Raw genomic sequence first — 12058 nt, forward strand, 5'->3', positions numbered from 1 at the left:
TCATAAGAGTTTTCTATGTAGTTTCAGATTAAGCTACCTAGGATTAAGAAGACATTTTAATATATGGGGTTAAATGATGACTTGGGCCTGGAAAGTTAAGAGCAATTGATACTTTCTATACAGAGTTTAATTACCTTGAGTTATACAATAATAATACCCTTCATGTTTTAAAGTATTATGGTTAGAAAGTCGTACTTACTGAGTTCCTATTTGTTATAAAAAAGAATTAAAGAAATAAGTTTGAGTTTTTTCCTAAAAATTAGACAGAATTTTCTGTACACATCATTATACCCCAAAGACCCCTAAGAACAATGGTTTGATTGGTGCAACCAAAAAGTCCATGGTTAGGCTTCCTTTGGATGAAGCTTCCTCCAGCATTTCCAACACTGTCTTGTAATTACTTCCAGGAGGCCTATTTTTACTCAGGTACAAACAACTATCAATTCGGACCAACATCTTCATACTACACTGTACAGAGAAAAGAAATTTCCTTCTGGTAGCCACTATGGAAAGGGGAAAAAAGTTTCTCTCTCCTAGAAGTTCCAGCTTCCTGGCCTATAGTTGGTGTATCTTCTCACCTGTCAATGAATGCTTGGGAAAGAATAGAAAGAATGACAAGGAGAATGAGCCCACTTCTAAGTTCATGTCCCATTAGGAAACTTGGTAAATTTCCCAAAGGAAGGGAAGTATAAGCTGGACAGCAAATAAATGTTTACTATACCCACCACAAGTTTGTACATTATTCTGTATTAATAATTGTTTTGTTTCCTTACTTTTCAGAAAAAAATAAAAATTTTAAAATGTTATACTTTAATTCCATGACCAAAATGAACAATGTGACGTGCTTTTGACTTGAGAATAGGTGCCAGATTACAGAATAGAGAAGACAGGGGCGGCTCCATGATGTTTCAGACATAGCATGCACCATTATAAAATGGGATTGTGTTTGAGTCCCTCAGAAGAACTTTGTGAAACTACTACTAGAAAATTATGATTTAAACTATACAAAAGTATGTTCTTGTGCTAAGTTTATATCAACCACATACAAGCAAGCCTTTTCAACATATACATGTATGTACTTAATATCCTGAAATTATAGGTGGGAGATGATTTATCCTAGTGAGCCCATTAAAAGACTAGACTCTTCAAAACTGACTTTTCATGGGACTGTTGTCAGTATTCTTTAGTGACTATCACTTACCCAAGACAGAAATATCTTTTTCTGTTTCTTTACCAGTCAATAATCCCTTGAGTTTATTTCCTTAGTATTTCTCTTTCTGACTTCTTTTATCTCACTGCAATTTCTTTACCTTAAGTCTCCATTTCTCTCCTGGACACTTTATTATTTCCCTAATGAGTCCTCCTGTTTTTTTTTTCTAATTCCTCTTCTAAAATTCCACCAGCATAATCTTTATTAAATGAAATTCTGGACTCCAAGGCTTCTCACTGTCTCACCAGGTGAAACTCCTTAATACACAAGATTCCACCTTTTCAGTCACATTTCTTGCAATGGTTACTGCATTTTTTTGGCAATTTCATACAGTGCTACTACAGATATTCTTGTTTATTCTTTAAGTATTTGTTCAAAAACGTATAAAAGGTATATATCAGAATGTGATATTACTGGTTCTAAGCACATGCCTCTCTTCACCTTTACTGGACTTTGGCAGGTTATTTTGCAGAGTGGTAGTATTAATTGAGCGTGCACCAGAACAATTTTTTTTTCCATTTTTCTTTTATTATTCATATGTGCATACAAGGCTTGGTTCATTTCTCCCCCCTGCCCCCACCCCCTCCCTTACCACCCACTCCACCCCCTCCCGCTCCCCCCCCTCAATACCCAGCAGAAACTATTTTGCCCTTATCTCTAATTTTGTTGTAGAGAGAGTATAAGCAATAATAGGAAGGAACAAGGGGTTTTGCTGGTGCACCAGAACAATTTTAAGACTCCTATTGACAATAACCTTCACAAAATACTGTTTGATGTTCATAATTTTATAAATCAAATTAGAGTATCTCATCAGAGTACATTTTCATATGTATATTTTTCATTCAGGATTTTTTTTCTGAGTAACTTCTACTTTCTTTTGTACTCTTTTCCTACTGAGTTGTACTTTTCTTATTTATACATGTTTGCATATATTTTGAATACTAAGTTTCATTAGTTATTTATACTTTTAAAGTTTTTAAACACATCTCTGATGCATTTGTTATGTTTTCTTTTGATAGAAGTGTGTCTTAAGTTATTCTCAATTTTTATTTTGATGGGTTAAATCATATGAGGAGGTCAAAAAAGTAAAATTTATAAATAGAGAATGAGATATCAGCTGCGACTCATAGAGAACAAAAGCTCAGAGACATCCATTGATTTCTAGTTCCAGAACCTTCATTTGAAGAGCCCAGCCTCTCAAACATGGTACTCAGTTTGAAACCCAGTGATGACAAAATTCCATGTAAAGGGGAAAAATCCAAGTCTCAGAGAGGTTGAGCTACTTGTCCCTCAGAAATTTAGTAGTGGCTCCCCCTCTCCATCACTGCCATAAGGAAGGAAAGCTGGAGTGGCAGGGTTGGCTCGGATGGTGACCTTGGTCTTAAAGACCTTGTCCTCCTCCAGGAAGACCACTCCAGCAGTTTGGTCCCACAGATGTGCAAACTGGGGGCTCCAGTCAGTGTCATTTCATACCTGACCTTGGGCCCTTGGCATCCAGACTGCCACCTCACTTTCTGCAAGTCATTGGCTTCACTGTAGGTATATGACATTGCAGAGGAAATACAAGCACTGGAATCATTTTCTTCATGTGTTCCATTGGAGAGAACCAAGTTTGCAGAACAGGCAAAATATAGATAGGACAGTGTAGAAAACATACAGATGGGGATGACCTACATATTTTCCATGAATGGAAGCTTGAGCTTTTGTTGGTTGGGGCTGAAAAGGCTTTCTAGACTGGAGGTGGAAAAGGAGACCATTTCTGTTCTTATGAAGCATCTGAGCAGCTCCCTGGAGTCAAAGTTCAAGCCTCAAGCCATAACCATCAGCACTGACTCATGGCTTTTGATGATACATTTGAGTCTCTAAATCATACACCAGGGGTGTTGGTTTTGAAATTGTTAAATCTAACTTTAACACTTTTTGAGATAGGTTCAGGCAATCGCCCCTTAACATATATTCTTAGACTTTGTGGGCATCTGTCCTAGAGAATTGTAAGGTAGTAGTGGGGAAGCTATGAGCCTTAACCGTAACTCCTTCACTCATACCATGTCTGCCTACACTGGCCTTTGTGCTAGTACCTATTATATATACCCTTCAGAGTTGAAATCCACATATGGGCACAACATAGCTGTATTTTCTTCCTCCTTCTTGATGGAATTTCTGGGCTCTGCTATGTTATGAATCCTTTTCTTATCAATTCATCAATCCAATAAATTCCCTTTATCACAAAAAATAAATTAAATAATTAAATAAAAGAAAGCTGGAATAACTATATTAAGCAGGGACTTTGTTTTGTTTTGTTTTTTTCCAGTGCTGCAAATCCAACCTAGAGCTCATGCATGCCGAGCACACATTTTACCACTGAGCTACACTCCCAGTCCTTAGAATGACTATATTAAAATCAAAGTAGATTTCAAAGAGAATATTAAAAGATAAAGAGATCAACTCATAAATAATCCCATCATCATGAAGAAATTATCCTCCAAAATGTTTGTTTCTAATAAGAGTTTCAAAAATACATGATGGAACTGAAAGAAAAAATAGAATTTTTTGTAGTCTCCAACAACAATTATAGGTAAAGACTTCAACGCTCCTCTCTCAATACATAATAAACTGATTATTTGGGTATAATTAAAATTTAAATCTTCTCTTCAAAATGCACTACTAAGGAAATGAATGAGAAGACAGAGTAGGAAAAAAAGCTCTGCAAAACATGTTCGACAAATGACTCTTACAAATCCACAGAAAGATAAACAACCCAAATTTAAAAATAGGAAATATGTTTGAACAGATTCAAAGAACCAAAAATAACAAATACATACATGGTGGTCAACATTTTAGAGAAATATAAATTAAAACTACCATTGTACATTATCTTAATTATCTGCTCTTTCCCTTATTGGTAAGGAAGCAATTCCTTCTGTAGGTTATGGGGTTGGCCAAACACACAACACTGAACACCAGGCAGTTTGTCATATATGCTCACAGCCTGTGGGGAGTCCCACAGAATATGAGACTGCACACCATGTAGGTCACATGGGGTGGCACTCGGGAACAGGAGGGAGTGGAAGTTAATACTTTATAGTATTAACACTTGTATTGCCCCTAGTTCCAACAGGAATGAGTCGTTTCTTCGAGTAATCCCACAGCTGCCAAGGAACTGAACTCCTGCTACTCAGAGATAAGTATGTGGTCCCTCTGACAAGAAGGTCTGTTTGGCTACAGAACCTTATGCATGAAGCAGAGTGTGAAAGGATCTTGCAGCAAGGCCATTTGAGGCCTGCCGATTTTACTAGATTTAGAGGCAGTACATACTATTTAGCCTTAACTTTTGGTCTTATGCCACATATACTCACAAAAAGACTGACAGAACTGGCAAGGATGCAGAGCATCTTACACTACTCTCATACATTGAGGGTGGGAAAAGCAAAATAGTATATATAGCATTTTGGAAAACAGTCTGGTAGTTTTTCATAAAGCTAAATATAATCTTCAACTTAACTTAGCCAACCCAATCCTAGGTATTTACCCAACAGAAGTGAAAATGTGAAAACTCATACCTGAAGTTCTGTATTCAATCTGGAAATAATCCAAGTCTAACAATTGATGAAGCAATAAGGAAATTGTGATTTATCAGTCAGGCATGGACCACCATGGTTTATAGGTTTGTTTGTTTTCATTTTTAACTAAAAAACCTATAATCCCAGTTACAGAAGGTGGAAGCAGGAGGAATATGCATTCAAAACTAGCCTAGGCAATGTTAGCAAGAGCCTATCTCAAAAATAAAATAAAAACTAAAGGCTGGGGGCATAGCTCAAGTGGTAGAGAGGTTGCCTAGCAAGTGCAAGGCCCTGAGTTCTATCCTCATTACTGAAAAAAAAATGTGATTTATCAATCCGATGAGATACTGTTCAGCAATATACAGGAATGAACTACAAAATACAGCATGGATGAATCTCACCAGCATTATGTATGTGGAAGGAGCCAGTGACAAAAATCTGAATTCGTTGACATAAAATTCTAGAAATGGCAAAGTTAAATGAATGAATACAAGTCTGTAGTTGCTAAGAACCAAGAATGAAAGAAGAGAATTGAATGATTATAATGGCATTATTAAAAAATGATGGGTAAAAACCTTCAAGGCCTTAGGTTCCTAGCATCAGCAATTCCTCAGAGCAGCTACTGCTTCAGGGAAGCTTAATGCTCTGAATTCCTACTTCTTCTTCACTCAGCCCTTAAGGACTTCTTTTTAATTTCTTACAACAAATTTGATAAGCATTTATTGCATTTTCTCTAGAATACTTGCTGATTGGTTGCAGGATATTTTGTTGTTGCTGTTTTGGTCTGCAATATTGCTGCAAGCAGAGATCTCATTTTCTCATCATGGTGGCTCTCCTCTATAATCAGGATATAAGAGGAAAAGTGAAAGAGAACACCTTGATTAAAAAATGGTGCAGAGTTGAAAAAAAGACAAGTGGGATTTTTGAGATGCTTTTCAATTTTAAACATTTGTTTTTCATGTTCCCTGAAAATATTCTCAGCTGTGGTATTAGCTTTAATTTTCTAGTTTGAATATCAACAGAGTAATAATAATCAGAAAACAACTCAGATTCTAACCTAATAGAATTACTTAAACAGAAGATGACAAAGATGAAAGAAGACATATTTATTTATTAGCAAAGTTAATAAATTTGTAGTGGTTTTTGCTCTCCTGGCCTCATACTAATACCGGCTTCCTAAAAAATAATTTTCTTTAATCTAAGTTGCATTTTTATCCTCCTCCATTTTACCACTTCTCAAATTGGGCTATATTTGGTGATCACATTTAGAAATAAAAAGGCCATATATCACTGAATTTTAAATTAAATGTGAAACGCAGATCCCAATGGTAACTTTCCATGTCTTTAAAAAGTTCACTCCATGGCATAATATTGAAAAATTAATATGTCTGCAGAAAATTGCCTATTTTACTTTGGACAATATAATTAAAAGTAAAAAACAATGGAAATTCTCAGCATAAACAAAGGTATTTCAAAGATGGAGGATAATTGCTTAGGGAAAGGTCATTACCAATGAGGCCCCAAATATTTATTTATACAAAATGTACACCTAATGTTGAAGAAAAGATGTTTTAGCTTCTAGTTATATGTAATTTAACTTTAAAAAGATAATAGTTAAAAATCATTCAAAACCCTAAAACTCTATCCAAAGTTTATTAAAGAGTCAAAAATACTAATTATGGACTACAAAAAGCTGTATTTAAATGAAAGCAATTCAGAAGAATCTAAATTTGAAGGGTGACTCTAATGTAGATTGTGTTAATAAAGCAAGAAGTATGTATTTGTAAGCTAGTGTTTCTCAAGCTGGAGGCACTCAGAGATTATGTTGGGTTCTTGGTATAATGCAGATTATGATTCAGGTCAGGAATAGGGCTCAATCTTTTGCATTTCCAATAAAATTCTAATCCAGTACCAACTTGGAAAACTATTAGATTAAACATTAATATAGTATCCCCCTCCTATCTCTCAATGTAGATATTAAATTGCAGATGGCCCTTAAATGGAAACATATTCTGTCAAATCCCATCATTTCTCTCCATGTTTGCTAACATCATAGACCAAGTGACCTTTACTATCTCTTTCTGAGATTATTAAAATAACCTCCTGAGATAGGGACAACTAACAGGGGACAGAAAAGCATAACACATGTTAGGCCTCAAGATCAGGATGTTTACAGACCAGGAGCCCCTTTGTGACTAGACCATCAAAAATTGGTAGGATTTGAGATGGCCACACAAATGACCTCTAATAAATCTGCAGTCCCTCAAGACTGAATATTAATCAAAGAGAAAGGTGAACTGTTACCAGGAGAAACTTAAATGAATCTTCTAGCTTTAGCTGTATTTAAAATTGCACTAATTTTGGAGGTTACAGTGGGGTAACATGTTATTAATTTCCCACTAGTTTTGCTGTAGATAACATTTCTGAGTGTGGGTTATGATACAGTTCCCTAAGTTTGCAGGAACTTAAAGTTTGCTTTTACTGAAACCACTGACTTTTCACTTGGTCCTGCAAATGTCTGCTGGGTGACTGGAACCAGATAAAAAGACCTGACATCGCCAACTTCATATTATGTCTGTCCTCTTTGTTGCCTTAACTTTTAAGTCAGACTCTACTCAGCTCCGCATGTAGCTATGTTAATAACTTAAAAAATGTTTTGTCCAAAACTATAATTCAGGGTTAACTTGGTCTGTTGCCCAGTGGAGCTGATACGTTTCATCCACCTTGGACTCTTTTAGCAGCTGCAGCACACTCAAGTCTTTCATCCCTATTATAAGGCCTAAACCAACGACAAAACCAGGATGTTTGCAGAAGATGATAGTGCCAGCTGAAAGAGTAACTCATAGTGCTGGATTGATTGCCTAAAGCATCTTTTAGAGATTGTGCCCATAGCCAATAAAAAAAAAATCACTGCACTTCAGTCCACCCCAGCCAATAAACAAAAGCTTGCTTCTCAATTTGTTTGGAGAGCAGTCTGGTCTCCCTTTAAATCAGTGCTGTCTCCCTTCTCCCCAGTTCAGGCTTTGTCTTTTATGTTTGTAATATTTGGCTTGGTTTTGTTTTTGTCATTTTTGTGCCAGCTCTGTTATCTCTAACCAGTTTTTCTCACTCTACTTATGTCTCCTCTTATCCATTGTCCATGCTAAAAACACTAAAATAAATCTTTCAGAAACTCAATTCTGGTTATGATATTTGGTGCATAAATTTTTCAGTAAATAAAAATCTAACTTCTCTTGAGCCCTGGATAAACTGACACAAGCCACCTTGCCCCAGACATATGACACACACTTGATATGCTAGCCTCAGTGAGTTTCATCCTCTCAAGCCTTCAGCATCTTAAACAATCCTCTCTAGTGTATTAGTCTATTTTCTGTTGCTAAAAACACAGTGCTACAGAGTGCATAAATTACAAAGAAAATAATTTTATTTAGCTCACAGTTCTGGAGATTTGAAAGTCCAAGCAGCCCAGTGCCACACAGGTGAGGACTTCCTTGGCTATGTCACAACATGGCAGATGACATGGTGATACTGCATGAGGAAGACATGGCAAGACAGGGAGCATGTGTGTGCTTCTGACCTCTTTCTTACACAGCCACCAGTATCCAATTATGAGGGCTCCACATTGATGATCTTACCTCATCCTAATAACCTCCCAGAGTCCCCACCTCTAAACACCATGGTCAGATTAATTCCTACCCTGTTATACATCACAGTGGGGAATAAATTCCAACATAGGACAAACTATAGCAACTAGCTATCTCAATTCATCCTTTAGAACCTAAAATTAACATTACTTTCTCTTGGAAGCCTTCCCACCAACCTTGATCAGTTAAGATGCATTATTCCCTTATCACAGCACTTACTACACTGTTACTGCTTCTTTCTTTTTTCTTTTTTGAATTAGATTCACTCCCTCCATCATTCTTCCTCATTCTCCCTACCCCCTTCTTAGACAATTTCAACAGGTTTTATTGTTCTGTTTTCATACATGAATACAGAATATATACACCATATTTGCCTTCCTTCATCTTTTCCTTATGCCCTTCCCCCTTCCACTGGTACCCATCTCTGGGCAGAATCTGTTTTACTGTCCTGTCCTTTGTGGGTTGTTTTTTTTCTTTTTTTTTTGTGAGCATACAAGTAGAAAAGTTTATTAAGCAGAGTGAGAGCTTCCACAGGAAGGGAAGGGTCCTGAATGGATTTTCCCTGTATTTCATTTTTCAAAACTGTTTTCCAAGTCATCTATCATCTCTGTGAGAACAGGAAATATATCTATCTTATCCTCTGCCCATGCCAGTGCCTGGCACACTAGTAGAAAATTCAACCAACTTTCATTGTAAAGGTATTAGTTAATACATCCATGAGGTGTTTACCTTGGATGACCCTTTTCTAGAATACATATTTATCATCTGTAAATATAGACCCTTTCTGTAAAATATAGCATATCTAAGCATGGTGGTGAACACCTGTAATCCCACTTACACAGAGGTGAAGGTAGAAGAATCACATGGTGAGGCCAGTGTAGGCAAAGTTAGTGAGGACTTATATTAAAAACAAAATAAAAAAAGAGGACTGGAGTGTAGCTCAAGTGGTAGAATGCTTGTCTAGCATGTGTAAGAGCTTGGGTAGTTCAATACCCATTACCTCAGGGAAAAAAATTAAAGAAATATGTAGTATAGCTGACCAGCCTCAATCTTATTTACGTAGAAACCTTTATTATACTGTAGCAGGGAGGAGGATGAGAAGAAAACAGACTAAGCCTGAGTCCTGAGAAAGTAGCAGGGAGGTAGGGATGGCATAGCAGAGAGATAAAACCTGAGAAATCTGAACATGAGGAAGGTCACATAGCACCAGGAGGGGAAAGTCATGTAGTACTAAGATAAAGTAGCCAATAAAGTTAAATATTACCATATATGGATTAGATCTTGCTTTTTGCTTCTGTAACCTGCTTGCAAGGGTATATAAGGTGAGACCCCTTTGTTCTCAGGGCTCAGCCTTTGGACATGAGTCTGCTGAGTCTGTGCTGGCACAATAAAGCATTGCTTCCTGCTAATTGCCTCAAGAGTCCCATATCTCAGCTAGCAAACTCCTGCAACATTTCTTGGATGCTCATCTGGGATTGCAGTGATGGTGAATTATCACCTCCCTTGTCATCAGAGTGCATCCCCTGAACCACCAGGAGATCCCATCAGGTGCCAATGGACAGCTTGATCTGGAGGAAGATTCATCCTTCTGGCGAGTCAGGTTGAGGGCCTCGGATGCACAACAGAACCCAGTGAGGCACAGGAACCAGCAAGGGGAGGGGAGCACCGCTCATCAGACTGGTAAGAACCCAGGTTCAAATTCAGGCCTGCCCTAGGAGGCAGAAGGGGAACTTGATCACCTCCCAATGGGACATCCTAGTAACCACTATTTTTGGGGTGAAACCATGTCTCTCAGGTTCAGGAAGTGGTATGGAAGTACAGTGCTGTATGAGAGTATATGAAAATGCAAGCTGAGATGCAGCCCAGCTGCAAAGCAAGTGAGGAGTTCCCTCCCACTCTGTGTCTGTCTGGTAGTCTGATAATGGGAGGAGATATGTGGAAATCAGAGAAAAAACACTCCCTTGGAGTGTATGATTAATAACTTTAAAAATGGATTTAATGAAGACTACAGAGTTAACGCCTAATAAGCTAAAGGTCCTTTGTGAAATAGATTGGCCTGCTTTTGGTGTAGGATGGCCCCCAGAAGGGTAACTAGATAAAACTGTGGTTCATGAAGTTTACAGAGTGATTGTAAAGAAAAAAAAAAAACCTAACACCCAGGAGAATGGGAAAAGCTAAGAGGCTAAAACTGGTCTTCAAAAACCAGATTTTATTGTTTATTTAAGTTCAGGTAGCAATTTATTGGGTGGACTGAGGAGAAACCAGAGTCTTTCAGTCTTGATGGGCAGGTTTGGTGCCCCAGTTTGCACATCTTCACCCAAAATAGGCATCCTGAAGGAGGACTGAGGCTCAGCACTAACTGAGCTCTTACAAAAATTAACACATAAAGGATGAACTTACACTGATACATAAGATCTGGTCAGACTTGAAAGAAAAGGAATGTTTCAGAAGGGTTGTGAATGTAGAGAGAGGGAAATGGAGAAATGGAAACAAAATTGGGATGAGGTCTTCATAGATGAAGTGAAGAGAGGTGGGAGAAAGAGAGTGAGAGAGGAGAGAAAAACAAAGGGAAAAGAGAGAAATAAAAAAATAAAATGTCATGAAATGTTTGGAGACAGAAAAGGATGAAAGGTTTAATACACTCCTTCAGTTGAGTTTTATGTCTTAAAAATTAAAAGTAAATAAAAACAAATTTAGGATTATTAAAATATGCCGGAAATACTAAACCTTTACTTCTAGGGAGCATAAACAAGGAGAACCTACCTAAAAGGGTGGTAAAATGAGCAACTTTGCCTGTTGCTGGTAAAAAAAAAAAAAAACTGTTCCAAAAGGCTGGTGCAGTAAGCCTGGTCTGATATTGAGACAGTCATGAGAAGCTTATGTTTCCTTTGCTAATGGCTGGTCAGATTATGCATCCATCTCATGGTGTGCTCACAGTGTGTGTGTGTGTGTGTGTGTGTGTGTGTGTAAACATCTTCAAATTGGTTCTTAAAATGCTGCTATAAGGTTAATATGATACTCAAGGTAACAAAAAATCAGGGTATTTATTTTAAAGATCTCTGTTACAAACTGCTTAGGCTTTTTACACATAAATATGTAAACATCTTGAGAACTATTCTTATTATAGAGTCAATGTAAAAATTATTCCTGTGTTCTACTGCTGTTTTTAAGAAAACAGGTTATCAAACTTATTTCAATCAGGTCTCACTAAGATGCAGGCATTCAGGAGTTCAGACCAGTTCACCCCACTTCAGACCAGAAGGAAAAAAAGAAGAAGAAAAGGGGGGGCCACAGCCTACAGCAAAAATCTTGGAATTTGGGTAGTTAAAGAAATGACCTTCACATGTTTCATTCTGTCTTAAATACAATCTGGAATTAAAGTCTCTCTTATAATATATGGGTCTATTAACAAATGGACTCTCTATAAATTGCTTTTAAACAAAAATAATTTCAAGGTTGCTTTCTTTCTTGTTTTTTCATACAAATGTAAGCCTCTAAATTAAAAGATTTTATGGGTTATTTTCAACAAGTAACAAAAACATACAAAAGGTATTAAGGATATAGCTTTTAAAAAATAAAAGGTAAAAAAATACTTAAAAAAAAGATAAAGCCAAGCTCCCCCAGGGGATAACAAATAAGTTGTC

This window comes from Castor canadensis, chromosome 14 (genome assembly GCF_047511655.1).
Source record: "Castor canadensis chromosome 14, mCasCan1.hap1v2, whole genome shotgun sequence".
Taxonomy (NCBI): Eukaryota; Metazoa; Chordata; class Mammalia; order Rodentia; family Castoridae; genus Castor; species Castor canadensis.